General features: G+C 47.0%; 1 protein-coding gene across 6 annotated transcripts in view; it reads left to right on the top strand.

Moving 5' to 3' along the window:
- NAV2 (neuron navigator 2) overlaps window positions 1-20,242 on the top strand; it is a 397,784-nt gene that overhangs the window by 291,269 nt on the left and 86,273 nt on the right. The gene's annotated exons all lie outside the window — the stretch shown is intronic.

Below are 20,242 nucleotides of genomic sequence, written 5' to 3'. Positions count from 1 at the left end.
CTTCTGTTGTAGCCAGATGAGTTACGTCTCCCCTGCCGAGGCCTTGGAGTTCTCACTGTGAACATGGTGGTTTTTCTTGCTCTCAGTACTGGTTCAACCCTTAGCAGGAGAGTAATGTCTTTAGTAAAGATATATTGGTCAGACCCGCCTGAGATGGTCTGTGGCTCGGCATAGCATAGCACTCACTGGGGTCTCACGGGTGCTGTGGGATGCTCTGGGGACACAGGGATCTGGAGTATACAGCCTTCTTCAGAGACACTGAAGCTCCCTCCATTAGCTCACAGACCAGGTCACAAGCAACTGAGGGTAAGGGCAGAGCAGAGAGGGATGTCAGTGCTTTCTGGCTCAGAGGTCAGGACGAGAGAGCCGAGCACGGGGCAGACTGAGAGGGATTCCTGCAGGAGGGGACTATTCCATGGAGCTTGGAAGACAAGTGGATATAAGTGGTGAGGAGAAGAGCAGGCCCGGTTTGGCAGGGAATAAAATGGGATTGAAGGAAGGGAAGGAAAGCCTGGGGCTTTCATTCACTGGAAAAGGAAGCCTCCCCTCCCGAGGCCCATGGTGTGTTTTCCAGGCTGATACATGCTTCCCTGTGATACTCAACACCTTACCCTTCCCCCTGGCTCTAGGCTGTATCAGGGGTCATCCCTCAGGGGTCATCCCTGTGTCCTTGGAGAGAAGCCCTCTGAAAACAGACTCTGACAGACGGAGGCAAATAGCTGACTTATTTGTAGATGCCCCGGGGCTCATGGTGTTAGGACAGGCCACCTCCTAATGATTAAACACTACACAAACACCCAGTGACCAGGGAATCCCCCATAGATGGGCTGTAAACCAGAGGGGGCAGCTGCCTCACCAGCTGGGAGGAAGCGGCTCGGGGAAATGCTTTCTGCCCTAAGCAACAGGCTGCCCAGTAGGTGCCCGGAGAACAGACCCAGGAGGAAGGGGAGAGCTTGGGGTCGGAGGTCACCTGGAGTGGGAACAAGCCCCTCCCCTCTGTTCCCCTCCCCTGTGCCGCATGCTCTAATACGCTGTGCATTCATGGGCATCATAACCTGGTGAGCTCATTATCACAGCTGGGGAAACAGAGCTAGTAATCAATGGGACTGGATTCAAATGAGATCTGCCTTGATGTTTCATATTATGATACCTATCTGTGGGGGGAAGCTGTCACCACCACCTTCAGGTTAGATGATGCTACTGACTTAAAGAGGCTGGGTCCTGTGTCCGGAGTCACACAGCAAGCAGGACTAGAACCCAGGTCCTCTGAACCTCCAACTCAATCCCTCTCCATCATCTCAAGTGACTGCATTCTTCCCCCAGCCACTCCCAGGAATCTAGTGACTCAAAGAACCCGGTGTGGGACATTGCCTCTCTTGTTCTGTCTGAACCCGCTTCCCTCCATCTCTACGTTTGTTCTACCTGAGACCGACAGGTCAATGAATCACCTGCTTCTGCCTATTGCCTCTCCAAGGAGGTGGCTGGGCTGTACTGGGAGGAGAGGTGAGGGGTTCACACCCCCCTGCCCACACACACGCTTCCTAGCGGGCTAGGAGGGCCACACCAGGGTGTGGGCACGAAGCAGACGGTCACTACCTCTGAGGGCCAGGGATGAGAACAGAGCCTTCGCGTGTCACCAACCATCTGGCTTCCATTCTTCGGTGAGAACAGTCAGTCGATTAACTGGATTTGGGCTTTCTATCTTCTGGTGTTGTCCTATTATTAATAATAGTATCTAATAGCTACTAGGAAGCACAGGGGGGGCCCTTGAGGAGTCAGGATAACTTGAGAAAAAGACATCTTGAATTCTACCCAATCGTAGTGAGCCTCCGGCCGTCCCTGCTGGCAGACCCCTGGGACCCTGAGAATTGGTTTTTCACACACCAGGGCTCTTTGAAGTCCCGGGGTGGAGAAATGTGCAGGCCATCCTGACGCTCACCTGGGGTCTCCAGAAATGGTTTGTACTACAGTCCCCTCTAAAGCACCTCAAAAGGCTTAATTTGTTATTTTTGTGTGTCCAAGTGTGAGCTTGCCAAACCAAAATGTCCTTAAGAGGAACCTTGAGTTTCAGGGTGCGTGTTGCCAGTATAACCTAAACTTTCCTCATGCTTCAGTGTTCCCTTCAGTGAAATGCGCCCAGGAAGTCCTGGTCATTGTCCCCAGAGCCTGGCAGCATTGCAGATGCGGGGCTGTGACCAGAGTAGCCGGGCCCTCCCTGCTGCCGCGGAGGAGACGACCACCCGTGCTAATGGAACCTCACGCAGTGGGCTCAAGTGCTGGGGGTTTTGATGTTCTGATCAGGTTACAGTTAATTCTTTCAGAACCTCTTTCCATGAGAGGCTCCGTCTTGCTAGTCTCATAAATCCCCTCTCCCTGCCACTGCCTTGGTGTAACTTAAGGTGGTGCTGAAACAAGATAGCATCTAAAGCCACTGGGTTGCTTTTCAAATTGCGAGGATTAGGCCCCATCCCGGCCTGTGCTGGCCATGGCTTTTGTTCCGGATGCCACCAGATGGGCTTTAGGCAGTTGGGGGTTTCTCATCGGCCTTTCTTTTTTTTCCTCATGCTTCTTTTGATGTGAGACCTTGACCCCGAGGCAGAGCAATGCAATGGTAAAGAGAGGCTCTGGAATCCTCTCTTACCTAAATAATATGGCTGGGGGAGCCAGATCACAGCTCAGCCACTTACTAACCAAACACTTCGAGTAACTTAATGCAGATAATAAGAGGCCCTTCCCGGTGGAGTTGGTGTGAGGCCTACCTGTGATAATCCCGATAAATGATAGCTATTATTCGGAAGGAAGAATCCACTCCAAGGCAGGGCAAGAACGGATGTGCCTTCTGATTCTTTCTCCCTAGACCCTAAGCTCTCTGACAGTACATATCCTCTCTGCCTGTCTTAACACTTTAATAGCCAGGGCCTGGGAAGGAATTCTCACAGACCAGACACTCAATAAATATTTGTGGATGATTTCAGTTGCAAGTGGTTTGCTTTTTTTTTAAATCATTCCTTAAAGGCAGAACGAGGGCGCACATGGTTCCCATCTGGAATGACAGGTTTTCAATAAGGAGAGAGACACCGGGAAAGGACACCGACATTGCTGAGCACTTCCTCTGTGCCTGGCAGCGGGCTGAATGCTCCTGGGGTGTCATCTCACTCCATCCTGCCAAACTCCTTCCTGCCAAGTCGGTGTGACCTTTATTTTTCACGTCAGGAAACTAAAATGAGGCTCAGAGAAGTGAACTTGCCTGAGCTGAGGCAGACAGCTGGAGAAGCTGGGATCATAATACTAGCAGCAGTCGCGGTAACAAGCAGTGACGTAGGACTCACTCTGAGCCCGCACGTCATCGAAACTGGCTCGCTTAATCCTCCTGACAACCAGTGAGGTACCGAGGTACCGTCATTGTCATTTCACAGGTGAGGGGGCTGAGGTGCAAAGAGGTTAAATAATTCACACGTAGTTAGAGGTGGAGCTGAGACTAGAACCCTGGTCTCCAAAGATCATTCAGCTTCTCATCTCCCAGAAAGCATTGGCAAGGTCTTTGTGGGAGCAAGCTTTCTGAAACAGAAGATTTAGGTTATTAAGTAAAATGCTACACATCCTTTCTTAGAAGTCTTCAGAATGAGGCTTGCTGCCCCTATGCCCAGGGTGTGTGAAAGGGAGTTTGCCTGGAGGAGTAGGGCAAGGATGAGGACGTCTGTGAGCCCCTTGGCACCTCGCCCCAGCTCTCCCTGTTCTGTTGAATGGGTTGGCAGTATGGATTTCACCGAAGAAACTGATCTGCCCTGCTCTGCCGTGAAATGACAGGTTAGAACAGGCTCTCAAAGTCTAAATTTAGCCAGCAGAGCGTATTCATGGTCACCAGAAGAAGAGAGGTTTGACAGGTTGGCTGGAGGACAAAAGCCAGTCCTTGAGGAAGTCGGTTCTCCTTTGAAAGGTAAGTCACATTCGGTGTTTATCTACACTGAGCGTGGCATGTGAGCCCGTGGATCAGCGGCTGTAACTGGAGCATGGGGCGGTGGCCACCAGGACGTGGAACTGCCACCTAGCTGGTCTGCCGTGACCATCTTCTAAGGTCAGCCACTGTTAGAACTGTTGGCTACATCCAGCCCCACACCTTGGATCCATTGTTTCACTGGGCTGTTTAGAATTTGTCAACATATATTATGTCCACCAAATGGGAGAAGCACATTATTATGCTTTCCCTAACTCTGCTAGTCTTGAGCGACGGGTCAGTGCAGGGGCCCTGTTTTTTGGAGACAAGGGAACAGATCCCAAACATTTCAGAACTCTCAGACCCTGTATTTTAAGCTCCAATCAGTCTGCTTTTCCATTACGAGGCCTCCTTATTTAAATCTGTATTGAAATTTTCTACTTTCTCTCACAGCAAATTTTTCTTCTCACTAAAATCTGTGTGTGTATCTTTCTGCCTTCATTTCGGATTGTGTCTTTCTTCTCTCTCATCTTGATTGTCCTCTCTTGGAGGCCCAAAACTTGCAGAGCTTTCCCTGGCCCTGACAGCCGACAGAGACTTCAGGGACACGGCGAGAGCCTGCTGGAATCAGCACCTTCAGCCTGACCCCTAGGACTCTGCACAGGCCAAGACAGAGAGAGAGGCTCGGATGAAAATCATTCACACCACACCATGTCACACACTAGACCCTGGAAAAGAAATTACCCAGAGTGGGAGATGACTAAATTTAGACTTCTGTGTTTCTTTTTCTGCTGCTTGTGTCTTTGATCCGCTTGGCAGTTGAAAATTGAAGTTTCTCAGATCTTTTTTCCCCTCTGGTTATTTTGCTAGCTAAACCATTTGCACAGAATGGTGTGTCTGCACATGCTTCATTTCCCTGGCATCTGATAAATGTTTTGAAACAGGGTAATGCTGGAAGCCCTTTTCATTACCTTAAAGTGCTTTGCGTAAATAGAATTGATTCATTTCCTGGACTGCTGTGGTGTTGCTGCTGGGTGTGTGTGTGTGTGTGTGTGTGTGTGTGTGTGTTTATGGATTAGATCACTCTAACTAGCTTCCCGTCTTATCACTTTCATTCTATGGGACCCTCTTTTCTGTTCCTTCCTGCTGTGTTTGCTGGCAGATGAGACTTCATGTCCCCGCATGGTTGCACAGGTCTCTGTGAGATCTTCCTGACTTTGGGGTGGGGATTTGGAATCCCTGGTCTGTAATGGAGAGACATGAGGGCTAAGCAAACGCCCCGGCTGGGGGTTGGAGATCTGAGGTTTGTCTCACCTTGGACCTGTCAGCAAACTGTGACCTCATGCAAGGTACTTCCTCTTCATCTGAGCTCACCCATGAAAGAAGGAAATTGAGCCACGTGGCTTCTTTCTTTTCAGATCCAAATTTCTAGGCTACCTCAGTTTACCAGATAGCCAGTCTTTTGTAAGATTTAGGAATTGATTACTGAAAACGAACTGCACAAAGGTAGATGCTTGTTGAACTCAGTGATGTCTGAACAGTGTCCAGATCCTGCCCTCGATGAACCATGAGACGCTGTTGTGACTTGGAGCTTTCTATGGGGTGGAAATAATATGCAAAATGCTGAGTTTGTCAGAGAAATTAGATAAAATGCAAACAATAGAGACAGACTTCTGAACTGGGAAACAGAGCTGGGAGTCATTTTCTTTGGTAAATCTGCATCCCTGCTTCTCATAGTTTTTCAGAGGCAATGTCTGCATCTGAGCTTCCTGATCCCCCCAGAATCAAGTCCAGACTCTGTTGTGGGACTTATAAGATCTGGGCTCATTATTTCCTCCCCTTTTCCCTCCTTGCTGCCACCACACTGAACTGCTTGCTGTTTCTCAGAAACTATCCTCTCTCTTGCTTTGTAGCCTTTGCAGAAATTGGCTCTTCTACCTACTGTGTTCCCACCATCTTGACTCCATCTTATCTGCACTTTGGTTCTTTCAGAGCTCACATTAAGTGCCACCTCCTCCAGGAAGCCTTCCCTAACCACCCATCCATCCCCCAAGACTAGATTAGCTGACCCTCCTATTTGCTTCCATAGTATCCTGAATTTTATCAGAGCACCAAACACATGGTGTTATAAATGTCTGCTACTTAGCTGTCCCCATTTCTGTACTCTAAACATCTTGAGGACAAGGACCTATATAATCATCATTGTGATATCTTCATTCCTGGGCTGAATGAGAAAATGGCATGACAGGCGGGAGAACTCCAGTGCGTACAGCTCCGCTTGTTCGTAGAACGAGGATTCACTCTCAGCCGGCCTGTCTCCAAACCCCACCCGGTTTCCACTCTTCCACTTCTCACCTTGACCCCATGTTTTCCTAATGGTGAAGAAGTCTTCTCTCTTGAGGCACTTGCTGTGATCTCATGAGAAACTATGGGGAGGAAGTGGAATCTCTGTCTCAAACATCTGATTTAGAGCCTCATTTACAAAACTCTCTGCTCTGTGTATGAGAGTGAACATGCGAACACTTACATGGATTGACCAACGGCACAGGCCCTGCGTGCGAATGTCTGCTCGGTAACAGTGACTCTCCCGTGGTCCCCAGAGTTTGCCGTGACCTTCCCATCCCCGATGTGTTGTGAGATAAGTGTATCAAACTACTTTTGTTTATTTAATTTGGGAATTTTGAAATCCAAACATGCCTTCAACCTCTTAGATTCCAGCAGCTTTAAATGCCCTTGGATTTTGTAGAAAGGGGCCAAGTCTCTAATATGTGTACAGCTGTGCCTCTTATCAGAATGCAGACATGCCTCTCATTACTTCTAATTGCAGCTCTACCACCGGTGAGCTGGGCTCAAACTTCCTAGTTGGGTGACTGGTAACCTACTTTATAACACTGGCTACATAAGGATCCGTTACAGTATCTTCCAGGCAGCTGCTCTTGAGGTAAATGAATACCTAGGGGTCTTTTTCCTCCTCTAGGAAACTTTAAGTACTGTAACAGGCTTTCATTTAAGGCTGTGCAAAGCTTTTTCACCAGATTGCTATTTGGAAATTCTAACAAAACACCTTTATGAATAGCAGCTGTAATACCCTTAATCCGCTAAACTTCCTGACATTTTAAACCAAGTGGGTTGCTGTGAGTAAAATCAGGCTTTCCCATCTCTCCGCTCTCTCCCCTCCCAGCCCTGCCTCTGCATCTTCGGGCCTGGCGGCTTGAGCGCAAATTCTTTCTTGTTATTATTAGGGCACTGAAAGAAACGATGAGGAAACACCAGAGAATTTCTTCAGACTCCCAGTTTTGTAAATTGCTAGCCTGACCCACTGCCTTTTTTTTTTTTTTTTTTTAATTGATTGACTTGAGAGTGAGAGGGAGGGAGACACATCAATTTTTTGTTCTACTTATCTATGCATTTCATTGGTGAATTTTTATATGTGCACTGACTGGGGATCAAACCTACAACCTTTGGGTATCAGGTTGATATTCTAACTGACCGACCTACCCAGCCAGAGTGTACCACTGCTTTTAGATCAAACGAGTGTTAGTGAGCTTTCTGTTTCTCATTAAAGCTTAGGATTAAAAAAAAATTAAATGTGTTTTTTCCTTATTAAAAAAAATCCAAACATTTGTTTTATTATGGAAAACTAGAAAATACAGATAAGCAAACAGTAGGGAGAAAAGAGAAAAGTCATGATACCATACGACTCAGTGAAATCCACCTTTTGCACCTTGGTGACTGCCAGACTTCCTTGTATTCATATAGGTACCGATACAATTTATTTTTTAAAAGACCATTCTTGAGCATTCACTATAAACCAGGTACTGTTTTGAGCTCTTTACATGTGTTGATCTATTTACTTTTTATAACTCTGGAAGTAAGAACCCATTATACAGATGATGAAACTGAGATACACACTGGTTAAGCAACATGCCTAAAGTCAGGCAACTAAACGTGCAGAGCCAGGTAATGTACTCTACAGTCCCTAATTTTCACTGCTACACTACACACACCCTTTTAAAAATGTGAAGTATTTTATAATCTTCAGTATTTGACACGGCAGCATGAGCATCTCTTACATATCAGGATCGTTGATAATGGCCACACAGTATTCCATTCTATAGAAGAGCCACAGTTTGATTAATTCTTTCCCTACTGATGGACATTCTGGGTCTTCCAGTCCTTTTGTTCTCATAAACAACAATGCAAAGACCATTCTTGGAGCTTAATGTATGCACGCTAGCATGGGCTGCAAAGAAAGCCTGTATTCTATATTTTCCTTATAATTCTTACGTTTGTGTGTGCACTTGATGCTCGCGAGGCACTGCTGAAGAACATAGTCTTGAGTGTGTTCTGGCTCTGGGGATGAGACTGCCCTGAACCATTCACACACTTCTGAGTTCAGATTGAATCGTTCCTGGTACCATGTTTGGGAGAAGGTTGGCTGAAGAATGGCGTTTCTGTCTGGGTCCAGCTAGCTGCCTGCCACTGAACCTACAGATTCTGTCAGTGTGCACTATGCCACGAACTGAAGGAGAGTTCTCATCTTTCCCTCTGAACTTAAATGAATTTATAGAACTAGGAACTACTGTGATGTTACCTATCCGTGTAGAGAGAGAGAGAGGGGACAGGAAGAAGAAAAAGGTCCGTGGGTAAAGATTGTTGCCGATATACTCTTAATACTTGACTAGTCTAGTGGCTGTTGGTGAGATGAAGAAAGTCATCCTCAATGTGCCAAGTACCTGGTTCAAGGCAAGAGTTCAGAGGTGCTTAGGGCGGTGTCAGTCATGGACTCTGCTTTAGGGGAGTCTTAATAGCAGTGTGGCCTTGGACAAGTTACTTGCCCGCTGCTTCTTAATATCCTCATATGTATTAGGGATAATTATACCTCTCCACGTAGGGAATAATACCTAGTACATATGGATCGTCAGAAGGATTAAATAAAATGGGAGAATTTAACATAATAAATGCCAAGATAAGAACTCAATAAAAACAAGAGCTTAAAAAAAAATCCCAAGAAGGATTCTGACTTATAGATCAGGCAGACTTGTTCTTTAACATTTATTAGCTATGTGACCTTGAGCAATTTACCTAACCTCTCAGAGCTGTAGGTCATCTGTGAGCTAGGGGTAATAAAACCTGTTTTATTGGGGTATTATGTGTTTTGATGTCCACATGGTACATCCTGGCACACAGTTGGTTTTCAAGACCCAGAGCACCATTTCTTCTATTCAAAACAGTTTTTCTCTGAGAGAATAATGGTCAAATGGAAGGATTTAATTCTTAACCAGTCTGTAACTCTTCAGCTAACCTCCCCAATAGGCAAATAGCTAGTATGTGTTGGGCTCTCTGCCAAACTAACATTTTCTCTCCTTTTGACTTAGACAATATTGTGGTTTAGAGGTTGTGGAAGGTTTTGTGAACTTATTTTATAGTCTCTATAAACTCAGAAGGGAGACAATGAAATACCAAAGCTCAGGTACAGAACAGGTTTTATTCCAAGGGACTCATAGGGTGGTAGGAAGGATTCTGTGGGAGGAGGTATTTACAGCATTTGATACAACACCTGACACCTAGAAAGTCCTGCAGTAAATCCAAGGGCTGTCCCCTGCAGGGGACTGATGGACCATGAGTCAAATTCACATGGCAAATAGATTTTCTTTTGAAAAGAGATTTCAGTGGGAAACTTAGGGCTACAAACCCTTCATGCTTGGAGGCGTCTTAGAGAAGCTCTGGGCTGGCGGCTCATTGCACAGGCAAGCAACCTGGGAGCCACGCTCCCTAAGTGCTGCGGCCAAACCCGACTCCCTGTCTGAGCTCTGTGGTGTGCCTCCTCTGGGTGAGAGCTGCTGACCTGGGGCCAGTGGGAGGCCCGGAGCCCCAGTCTGTCGGCTCAGATCACATCTGCTCAAGGCTGCCCATGAGTAGCACCTATATATGCGGCCCCTCCTCACCCCCAGCCAGCCTGCCCCTCTCCCTCAATCATCTCCCGGCAGAAGACACACTCAAGGATGTCCTCGCTGCTAGTCCATCCACCTTAGGAGAAGCCAGAGGGTGGCTTGAAATGTTCTATTCATTACCCACTCCATCTTAATAGAGATAATAGTCCAGCTTCGAAAATAAATATGTGAACTTCTGACAGCCTTGGTGTTGTTTTCCATTCCCTGTATTTATTTATGTGTTTATACTGTTTTAAAGAATAAACTACCATATAAATATGCCTCTTTAGGTTTTGGTTTTTGTTTTTTTCACATATTCTTCTAAATCACCAGGTTCAGCCCCATGATCAAAGACGCAGGAAGGTTCAGCTCTAACTTGTTCCCTAAATACCAGATGAACTAACTTTCCCATCTGCTGTTATTCCTTACTGGCCATAGGGACAGTGACCCAGGGATCTTTGTGGCTTCCTGTCATCAGCCAGGGGTGTTGGAGATGGGGTGTATGAGACGAACTAGATTTCAGTATGTAGAAAGCTACATCTAGGCACAGATTTTGAAATTTTTCACCCAAGTCCCAACTTCCAGCATGACAGACACGCACGGCCTGGACAGCAGTCTCCTCCCCCCGGTGATCTGCACCCAGGGCGGACCGAGTACTTCCTGCATGGCAGGTGTCCTGGTGTGTGTGACATGCGTTTGTTTTCTGACTGCCTGATAACCCCCACACTCAACCAGACTATAAGCTCCAGGAGGGCAGACAGAGACCTTTTCTCTTTTGCATATCACTGGTTCCCCAGCACAATGCCTGGCACATAAAAGTCAATACCCAGCCAATCCTTTACAGAAAATAGTCACTCAAAATGTAGTAGAAGCCATGGTATCATGGAATTTGGTAAAAAGGGTAGATAGATCTACACTGGACCAAGCAGAAGTATTAGGAGTAGAGTAGATAAAGGACTTTGGGATAACCTGTGAGTGACCCCGGGCCACTAAATGTCTCAGTGTCATTGGTTGGCCTAGAGATGTTCTAAATCACCAGGTCCTACTCTAAGCGCTGTGGGGTCATGGAAACTGAATGGGATCTGGCATCTGAAGGCATGGGTTTCAATCTATTCCTTAGCAGTTCTGTGACTATGAGTATATCACCTAAATTCTCTGAGTTCCAGTTTGCTTTTTCCATAATAGAAGGATAATAATAATGTTAGTGCAGTTGTGAGAATTGAATATGTATAGACAGTGGAATCTGTGCATCTGTGTCATTGCTGTCATTGAAAACCACTTTGGCTTCTGATGTTCTTCACTGGAAATTTTGTAGTTGATGTGTAGTTGATGGACACCCTGTTAGAAAAGGCATCTGACGTTGGAAGGAGGACAGAAAGTCTGGTTTTAGGCAGAAGACGCTGGCACCCGTGGTCGTGTTCTCCAGTCTTCTCTGTCTAAGGTTTTGTCAGCAAGCCTCTGGTTTCAGGTTCAGAATGGGAGGGGAGTAAACGTGCACAACAGAGTGGCTACTCTTCCTGACATTGAATGAAGCCTTTTGTTTAGAGACAGAGGAGTGTGTCTGCTTTTACGTGTGAGTACCCACCAGTGTGGGCGCCAGACAATCCCAATAATTAACCAACTGACGGTCACAGAAACTGCAGCTTCACGAGATAAAACCATTGAAGCTGATATGCAGCTCTTTCTGTCTGACAATATTGGAGGACAGTTATCACCTCCTCCCTGGAAAAGTAGGGTGGGACCCACAATCTGTGTTAAATGCAAAGAATAAACTGGGCCTGGCCCAGGGGAAGCAGACATTCTGCATAATCACCCTGACAGGAAAGTGGGTTTCTCACGTCTCCTGAAGGGCCTGAGCCCCAGAAGGGAATTGAGGAAGTGGAGAAAGAAGGCAGGAGTCGCAGAGACACGCTGACTGCGTCTAAAACTCTTTATTGACGCCTCCCTGGGATTGCCCATTACTAATGGGGTTGGCGTTCTCCAGAGGATGGGCTTTCTTTTCCATGAACGCCCCCAACCTGGGCTCTGCGTGTGGTAGCTGCCCTTCACTTCCTAGACATACAGCTGTCCCCACCTCTGGCCTTCGCACCTGGCACCCCCTCTGCCTAGGACACCTGACTCCCCTCTTGTGGATGGCTGACTGGCTCCCTCTCACAGCTTAGCTTCAGTGTCACTTCCTGAGATGCTTGGGTGACCATCCTTGTTTATAGGAAGTGCCGTCTGAAGCTACTTCCTAGCACCCTGCTTATTTCCTTCATCACTTTTACCGTCTCATCCAGAGTGACGTTCCCCGTCCGTGTCCCGGGAGTCACCAGCTCCATCAGGCAGGGGCATGCTCCTTTACTTGTCCTCTTATTCCCAATGTCCAGCTCAGGTTAGACTTTTAAGTGGTTATTTTGTTGACTGTCATTCATTTTCTACCCTGAAGCTGCCTAGCTTTTTAAAGTGTTTGCCCAAAATCACAAACTCTCTCTTGTTCACAACTCTACTTTGAAGACTTTGCTGGAGGCCCCAGGAGGACTTCTCCCCTTGCCACAGTCTCCTGCAGGTCACACTCGGGAAGATTCCGCGGCAGGCAGTGCATTGCTTCTCATTTCCCCAGGTCTTCTTTTAACCTCTTCCCATTCTTTTTCGTCCATCCAGGAGAAAGCCTTCCGTTCTTCTTTCTATTCTCTTTTTGGCCTGTGATTAGCCAGCCAGTGAAAGGGACCCTGATGAGTGGAAGACTGGCCCCCAAACCAAGGAAACAAAGACTCATGAGATAAAAGTGAAACTAGACCTGTATGAAGTCAGTGCCATAACACTCAGCAGCACCTACCCTTCCCTGGGGTTTACGGGCAGGCTTCAGGGAGTCAGGGGGTCCCCAGAAATCATGTGCAACATGTTGGCTGTATACAGTTTTTACAGAGAGACAGACCCAACTTTCTATCTCACTTGGACCAAGCCCAGAAGTATTCAATTTTCAAATGGGCCAGTGACCAAATAAAACGATTGAGAACCATTGAGGTAGAGTCATTGAAAGTACCAAAGGTCCCCAGGAGACTACACAGGGCGTTGCGGTCCTGCTTTGCCCTGCTGGGTGCAAGTGTCCAGAACCACATCACAGGTGCTCTAGTCACCAGGAGGAGATGGCTCAGAAGAAAAGCAGACAGCACTCTGTCTCAGGGAGCTTGCCTAGTTTTTGGAAAATAAAGACAACAAATACCCTCTTCCCCCGAATAAATAAAGATCATGTGTTGACTGGTAAGTACCATGATGTGCCCTGTGTTGGAACTGGACTAGAGTCTTGGGAGGAACTGCTGCGGTGGTAACATTCAGACCAAGACTGAACCATGAGAAGGAGGCAGTCCTGGGGAGGGGTGGAGAAGCTCATTCAGGTGGAGGGAACTATTGCACAGGGCCTGTGAAATGTGAAGAGACTGGTAATTAGAAGCAATAATTTAGTGTAAGGGGTGTTAGATTTTAAATGTGTTGAGGACATGGAGGGGCCATGCCAGAGAAACAAACCTTAAGAGTTGTCCATCTGTCTATATCTAGCATTTGAAGCCATGGATAAGGTCACCTAGAAAAAAGACGAGGTAGAGGAGAGAAGGGAGTAGGGACAGAACCCTGGAGGTCTGGAGAGGAGAGGGGTGGGTGAGCAGTGGGTAGGGAGAGGCCCGCCAGTGGGGGAGGGAGAGACCAGGTGCGGATGAAGGCATGGGAACCCAGGAAGGGACCCATTCAGGAAGCATGAAGCTGTGGATGCTACCGCTGGTAAAAACTCAGAGTAAGAATTGACATTGGCTTTGGCAGGAAATGAGCCATTGACGTTCTGTGGAACAACAAAATGTAATTTTATTGAAATTGTGGGGCCCCAAGCCTGACTGGTGGGTTGAAGTGAGAATGGGGCCCAGGAGTTGGAGTACAGACAGCTCCTTTTGGGTGTTTTGCTGTGACATGGAGCAAAGATTAAGCATGGTCATGCAGGATATGGGCATGGGTTAAAGAGAATTTTATGAAATGGTTATCTTCGTTGGCCACTAAAAAAGAGAGAAGCTGATGGGTTTGGAGGAGAAGAATCAAAGTGTCTTCATTAGTACCATTCTAATAAAGTATTTGTTAGAAATAAGTGAATATCTTTTTAGAGTAATTTCAGTAGTCTTCTGTTATAAAGTTTTATTCTACTTTTCAATAACTGGGTAGAGTTTATTAGCTACTTTTTGATTTAAATAAATGGCTCTGTGAGTTAACCTGGGAACCTTAACATCATCAATAACATTATTTCTATGGAGAAAAATGTTATGAGTTGTAGAAAGTCTTTGGAATTTGGCCTGTTTAGAAGCCAGGGTCCGAAACGACAGGTGAAGATTAGCTCTTGAAAAGTGCGGACGAGTATCTTCTCTTATAGAGTTGGGCGACCTGCCTTCCCTTTTCCCTTCCCTTCCTGGTGCAGGATCTCCTAGCCACGCTGAGTGTTATCTCTAATACCTGGAAAATCCCTAGCTCAGTGAACATGTAGTTGCGAAGAATTTAGAGCATTTCATATTAAAGATGTGATTCTTACTTTTAACCATATCAAGAGGACCAAGACCTCCCCCCAAAGTATATTGTGTTATGCAATAAATCCCCCTCATAAAAAAAATTTCATGATCAAAATTATGTATGCAGTGCTGTAGGAGATTGACACGAACTGTTATACAAGGGGGAACTCCGTCTATTCGCCCAGGCGCATACTCACTCAGAGACCTACAGGGATGTGCCCGCTGTCCTCAGGCACCGCCTCCCTCTACCCTGACCTCCTAGGCTCTCCTTGGCCTCACTGCTCACTCTGCTCCAGCCATAGTGGGCTCCGGGTTCTTGGAATGGATGTACAAGTTGCATCGTGTCTCAGGACCTTTGCACTGAGTGGTTCCTTTCTTGGAAGGGGCTTCCCCCCACATATCCATCACATGAGCTCCCACACTCCTTTCATTTCTGTAGTGATCCTTCTCTCAGCAGACCCTTCCTACTCATCCTGTGGAAAATTTCAGATGCCCCCCTCCCCCTCTTGCCACGTCGCATCCTCCTCCCTGCATCACTTTTCCTCTTAGCATTTACCACTAACATACTGTATCATTTACATTTCATCTTATTTATTTTATAGTTCTACCACCAAACGGCAAGTTTGATTAGAGTAAGGAATTTTTTGTCTATTATGTTGAAGCCTATATTTTTATCACTTAGAACAGCAGTTAGCACATCACAGGTGCTCACTCTCAGTTGAATGAATGAATAAACACATGGATAGGTATTTCTTAGTTTCTTTTGGCCATTAATCTGGATTGTTATATACTATATATATACTATATATATATACACACACATATACATATACATATACATATATACATATATATATTTTGCTTAAAACAAGAACGACTGTAGCAAACAGCGGAAAAATTTTAGTATGTATGTGTATGTGTGTTTTTAAAAAATATATATCTTTATATATTTGTATGTCTCCACATATATAGTCACCATCCCATTCCACCCAAACTAACCCAGAGGTCAGCCAGATTCTCAACGAAGTCATGTTGTAAAGGCAAATTCAGTTCCAGAGACAGTGTAGAAGGTAAGAGGAAAGGTTTAAAGCGTCTGTGTCAGCCAGACTTGGGTGTGCCCTGACTTTTTTGTCTCAATAAATCTGGACCACACCTGCCTCGTCTGAGCTCGCCCCTCCCCGCCCCTGGCCTCTGCCTCCCACTCCCCACTGCAGATGCTGAGGCAGCTTTTCAAGTAGGGGAGGGCCCCTGAGGGATGGGATATGAATGATTAACTTTGGTGGGGACTCCTTCAAGATTACAATCTCTGCTTCTGAACACGTTTGCTTTTGCCTTCACCTGGGAAGCCCCACTAGACCCTTCTTCCTCTCTGAGCCCACCTTTTAGTCCCTCCCTCTTGGGTGGGGGAGGAATGGCCCTAAGGTCCCCTTTGAGAGACTTCTGTTTGCTAAGCAAATGCTGACCACCCAGAGACCCTGCTTGAAGCCAGTTATTGCTTCCTCCTAAAACAGGTCGCATACACACACCATCCCCACCACCACGACCCACCCCCAACTCCCAGCCCCCTGCTCCCTCAGCCCAGCGGAGAGGCGGCCCCAGGCCGGCAGGCCAGTGGAGGGGAAAGCCTTTCTCGGGAAAGTCTTTGAAAGCTGCCAGGAGCCAACTGGCAGGATTCTTGGAGAGAGGGATATGTATTTTGGAGAGCATTGTAATCCTTTTTCATTTTGAAATAAAAGCTGTAACTATAACATAATTCTGCTTTTAAATTCTCAATAGTGAAACAGTCATTCATTGTTCGTGGCATCTGTTTACATAGTTCCTTTCGAATTCCTTGATTATAGGTTTTAATAGGGGATTAGTTGGTGCAACCCCTTCCTATCTCAGAACCAGGACTCTCTCCTCTCCCAGCTCCCACCCCAGCCTCTGTGCCTTAATGTTTAAAGTAGCTATGCATAGACTGAGCTTCTTAAAAAAAAAAAAGAAGTGGCAGAAGGAATTAATGAATATTTTCATTGGTACTGCATCAAAATTGACATCACCTGGATGAAACATATGTCATTGTTAACTATGCAAACAGATATCTTTCTCCCTTTGGATTCAGAAGTTATCTCTGTAGGCTAGTCATTTCAGTCAAATGCTTTGCATTCAATTGTCGGGGGATGAGCTAAGAATTATTAACAGTGATGTTTGTGTCATTCAAATGAGCAGTTTTGGCTGAAATGACTTTCTCCAACGTTTTGGCATAGTCCCAGAAGATTTAAAGTATTTTTTCACATTTAGATTTTATTCAACTCAACCCACTGTTAACACATTCCCCTGGGACCATATCGAGGGCCCTTTTACTCGGTGCTTTACGGTAACGGTCTCACAGTTTGGTGTTAGCTTTTGCTTTGCGGAAACTTTTCACAGCTGACTTGATACTGGCACTGGGGCCTGACCTCTCGCTCCTTCGGCATTTTATGGGTTAATTTTGTTGGTGGATCAGATTTCCTTCCTGGGCTGGGGAATGGTGATCCCCTTATAGCTGGTCCTTGAGTCGCAGAGTAGCTGGGTGCCTGGGACTCCCTGGCCCGAAGTGGGCTGGCTCAGCTAGCTGACGAGTTGCCATCTGAGTTACCATCTGCCATCGTGAGATGCATTCAGCTTCTTTGTCCACTTTCTCAAGGACCACAATGTAGTGAAATGCTCTGGCCTAGGAACATTACAAGGTAGGACAATTTCCTAAGATCTGGGGCCTGGGACCGGGTGTGGTGCATGTACTGTCTTGTCGTTCCTTGGATGGTATTGAAAAGTTGGTCAGAGCAGCCAGTGGTGTACAGCTGCTGAAGTCCCCTAGGGCTGTGTGCTGGGGGAGTCACTAGTCAGGAAAGTCAGCATCCTTCTCCCGCCCACCCCATCCCATCCCACCCCCACCTTCTTTGATTCTAACCTTGAGAGTTTTCACTTGCTCTTAGCCAAAAGGCTGAAGTGATAACCTAACCTTGACAGTTTCAGAGGAAGCTGGAGCATTACCCAAATGTCCTTGGTCCACCTGGACATTTGGGTAATGTCAATATTTTCCAGACCGTCTTATCAACTTACGCTGCTGATACAGAAAAATTAGGTGTTAATCACCCAGATGTCTTAGGTCCTTGTTTCAGGCTTTTAGGTGGAGACCTTTCAGCTTGGGGGGGGGGGGGACTAGAGAGAGGCATTTCCCCCCCCCCCAGCACCCCCACCCTCTGTCACACAAAAACTGCTAGTGGTTCAGAGTGCCCTGATTAAAATGACTTAGAGTTGGAGGTTTTGCTTGGAATCTAAGAAGCTGGGTGAACTTGTGGCTGTGTTTACTAATACTGCAAATTACTGGGTGGGTTTTTTCTGGAAACTAGGCTCCAGGAGAGATGGCATGGGAGATTTAAGTATGAGTACTTTTCTTGTTAGGGCTGCTATAAAACTGCCCAAAGAGAGACATTTCTATTTTTAAACCAGACTAGGGGAGGAGAGAACAATGTTCATTACCACTTACTACTTGCCAAGCAACATTGTCTTATTTTTGTTGCAAAGTCAGCAATATTATCCTCAATTTTGAGGTGAGGCAGTTGGAACTAAGAGAGGTTAAGTAAGTTTCTCAAGGTCACACAGCTCTAAACAGAGCAGAGATTGGAGCCCAGCTCCCCTCCACCATTCTACCTTCCTTGTTGGGTTTGGCAGATGGCTGAAATGGTTTTATCTGCAAGTTTAAATGTGGGTTCAGCTGTACGAAGGGCACTTTTTCTTGAGGAGGGCTCACCAGAGTTCACATGATACTCACAAGCATGGCCTGCCCGGGCTGCTCAGATTCTGCTGGGTTCTGTGTGGAAGAGGGCATCTATTAAGAAACAGCTCTGATTTGACAGCAGGACCTACCTGGGTGTCCTCTCATCTCTTCAAGACTCCTGGGCTGATGGATGGATCTGTGGCCAGGTTTGTACTTGTACCTGGTTCAGAGTGGATGGGAGCCTAAGTGGAAATCAAATGGGGGGCGGGGTATCTATAGCCTTGGAGCTGGCCTTGGGCGGCTGGGACTGTGTCCTGGAACTCTGGGCTGCCTCCTGAAAAGCTGAATGTTTTGAGTCCTGGAGGGAGAGGCTCTACACCCGGCATGTTAATGCTGACCCACGCTTGGCACTAGCTGCTCACATGTGTGCTGGGGATGGCTAATTAGCTAGGGCTGAGCTGCTCTTGGGCTGTGAAGCTGACTTGCAGTGGTTGTTTCCTGACCTGAGTTCCCTTCCTTTCCCCTGGCCCCAGGAGGGCTGGCTTCCAGGCACGCCCCGATGAACTGCACACTGAGGCCAGCTTGGTTTGGGGGGACAGCCACCTCTCTTAGCTGCCCTGAGGCAGTTGCAGTTTTGTGCATTCAGGTTACCAGACCCCCTAAAATATATTGGGAAGTGGGGGGGGGCAAGGGAGGTACAGAGGATAATGGGAGTGTTGGGAGTCCACAGCCCGCTCCCTCTGCTCAGACCTAAGGCAGCCAGCCAGTGACCTGTCTGGAATTCTCCTCCCCCACCCCTCTCCCCTTCGCTAATTGGAGACGTTTTAAGAATAATGATTGCATTAAAATGTGTCCTGGGCTTTTTGGATAACAAGTGGGAGTTCTGAGTTCTTTTATGACCGTGATCTATTTAAAAGCATCTTTCCTCCTGCTCTTAGGGTGAATTAATGAGGTTTCAGAAGAGCTTGGGTTTCAGAATCTGGCAGATCTAGGTTCAAAACCAGCTCTGTTTTATTGGCTCTGGCCCCTTGCGCAGGTCACCTAGCCCCTCTGTAGGCCTCAGTTTCCACATCTATGAAAAGGGAACATTAATAGTTTGTGCCTACAAGGGTATTGGAGAGGAGTGTGTGGGATAATGTATGTCAAGTGCTTAGCAAGGTCCCTGGAGCCCACTGTTAAAACTTGTCACTTTGTGGTCCCTGGCCCGGCTGGATGGAACATTCTCCTAATGTGCCAAGGTTGTGGGTTCAATCCCCAGTCAGGGCACCAAAAAAAAAAAAAAGAAAAGAAAAAAAAATTTTAAACTTTTCACCTTGTGTACGTGTTTCCTATTATTTTCATTAGCTGTATAACGTATGCTGAATTCTGTTGATGTTTAGGGTCCATGTGTCTTCTGGTAAACAGAGACCCAGGATGGGTTTGTTGAGATCTTTGGCAAAGGCCTCAGGCAGTGGACCAAATGTCAGCCGCCCTCTCTGGCGGAGCCCAGGAGGAGGCGGGCTTTGTGTAACTGAGGTCAGTAGACATGCTGGTGCCTGTTGTAACAATGAGGGTCTAAGGCATCTGGACCAGAGCTCTGGGGTTTCCAACCCAACTGAGCCCCTGGAGCCAAAGGGAGGAATTTCACGCTTACTCAGGGGACCACCTACTTGCTGAAGGAATGAGTTAAAAAAAAAAAAAGTGGGACAATGGTGCTGTGGGGTGAAACTCAACCCCAGGCATTCTGAGTGCTGCTAAATCCCCTCCTCGCTCTCTCGTTGGGGCCGGTGGTCCCGCTCTCCTCCCCAAATGATTGGCCTTGCACCTGGCACCGTCTGTAGAAGCTGCTTCTCCCCTGGGACACTGTCCATTTGTGGCAGCAAGAAGCAAGATTGCGCACTTGAACTTTATCATCTATTTCACAGCGTGGGCCTACATCTCCTTGCTGCGGTCCCTGCAGCTCCTCTGGATCCTGGGCTGCCGCTGACAGGAGCTGGTTGTCTCCTGTGTGCCTGGAGTTCTGTTTTGGTCCCAAGAAAAGGCTTCTGAGGGATGGATGTCCTTAGCCCCGCATCACACAGAAGGAACCCCGAGTCTTCTGGAGGAGAAGCTGCTGGCATAATAGCCGAGGGCA

This window comes from Saccopteryx leptura, chromosome 1 (assembly GCF_036850995.1).
Source record: "Saccopteryx leptura isolate mSacLep1 chromosome 1, mSacLep1_pri_phased_curated, whole genome shotgun sequence".
Lineage (NCBI taxonomy): Eukaryota > Metazoa > Chordata > Mammalia > Chiroptera > Emballonuridae > Saccopteryx > Saccopteryx leptura.
The sequence above is the reverse complement of the archived record's forward strand: the minus strand, read 5'-3'. Positions and strand labels throughout refer to the sequence as shown.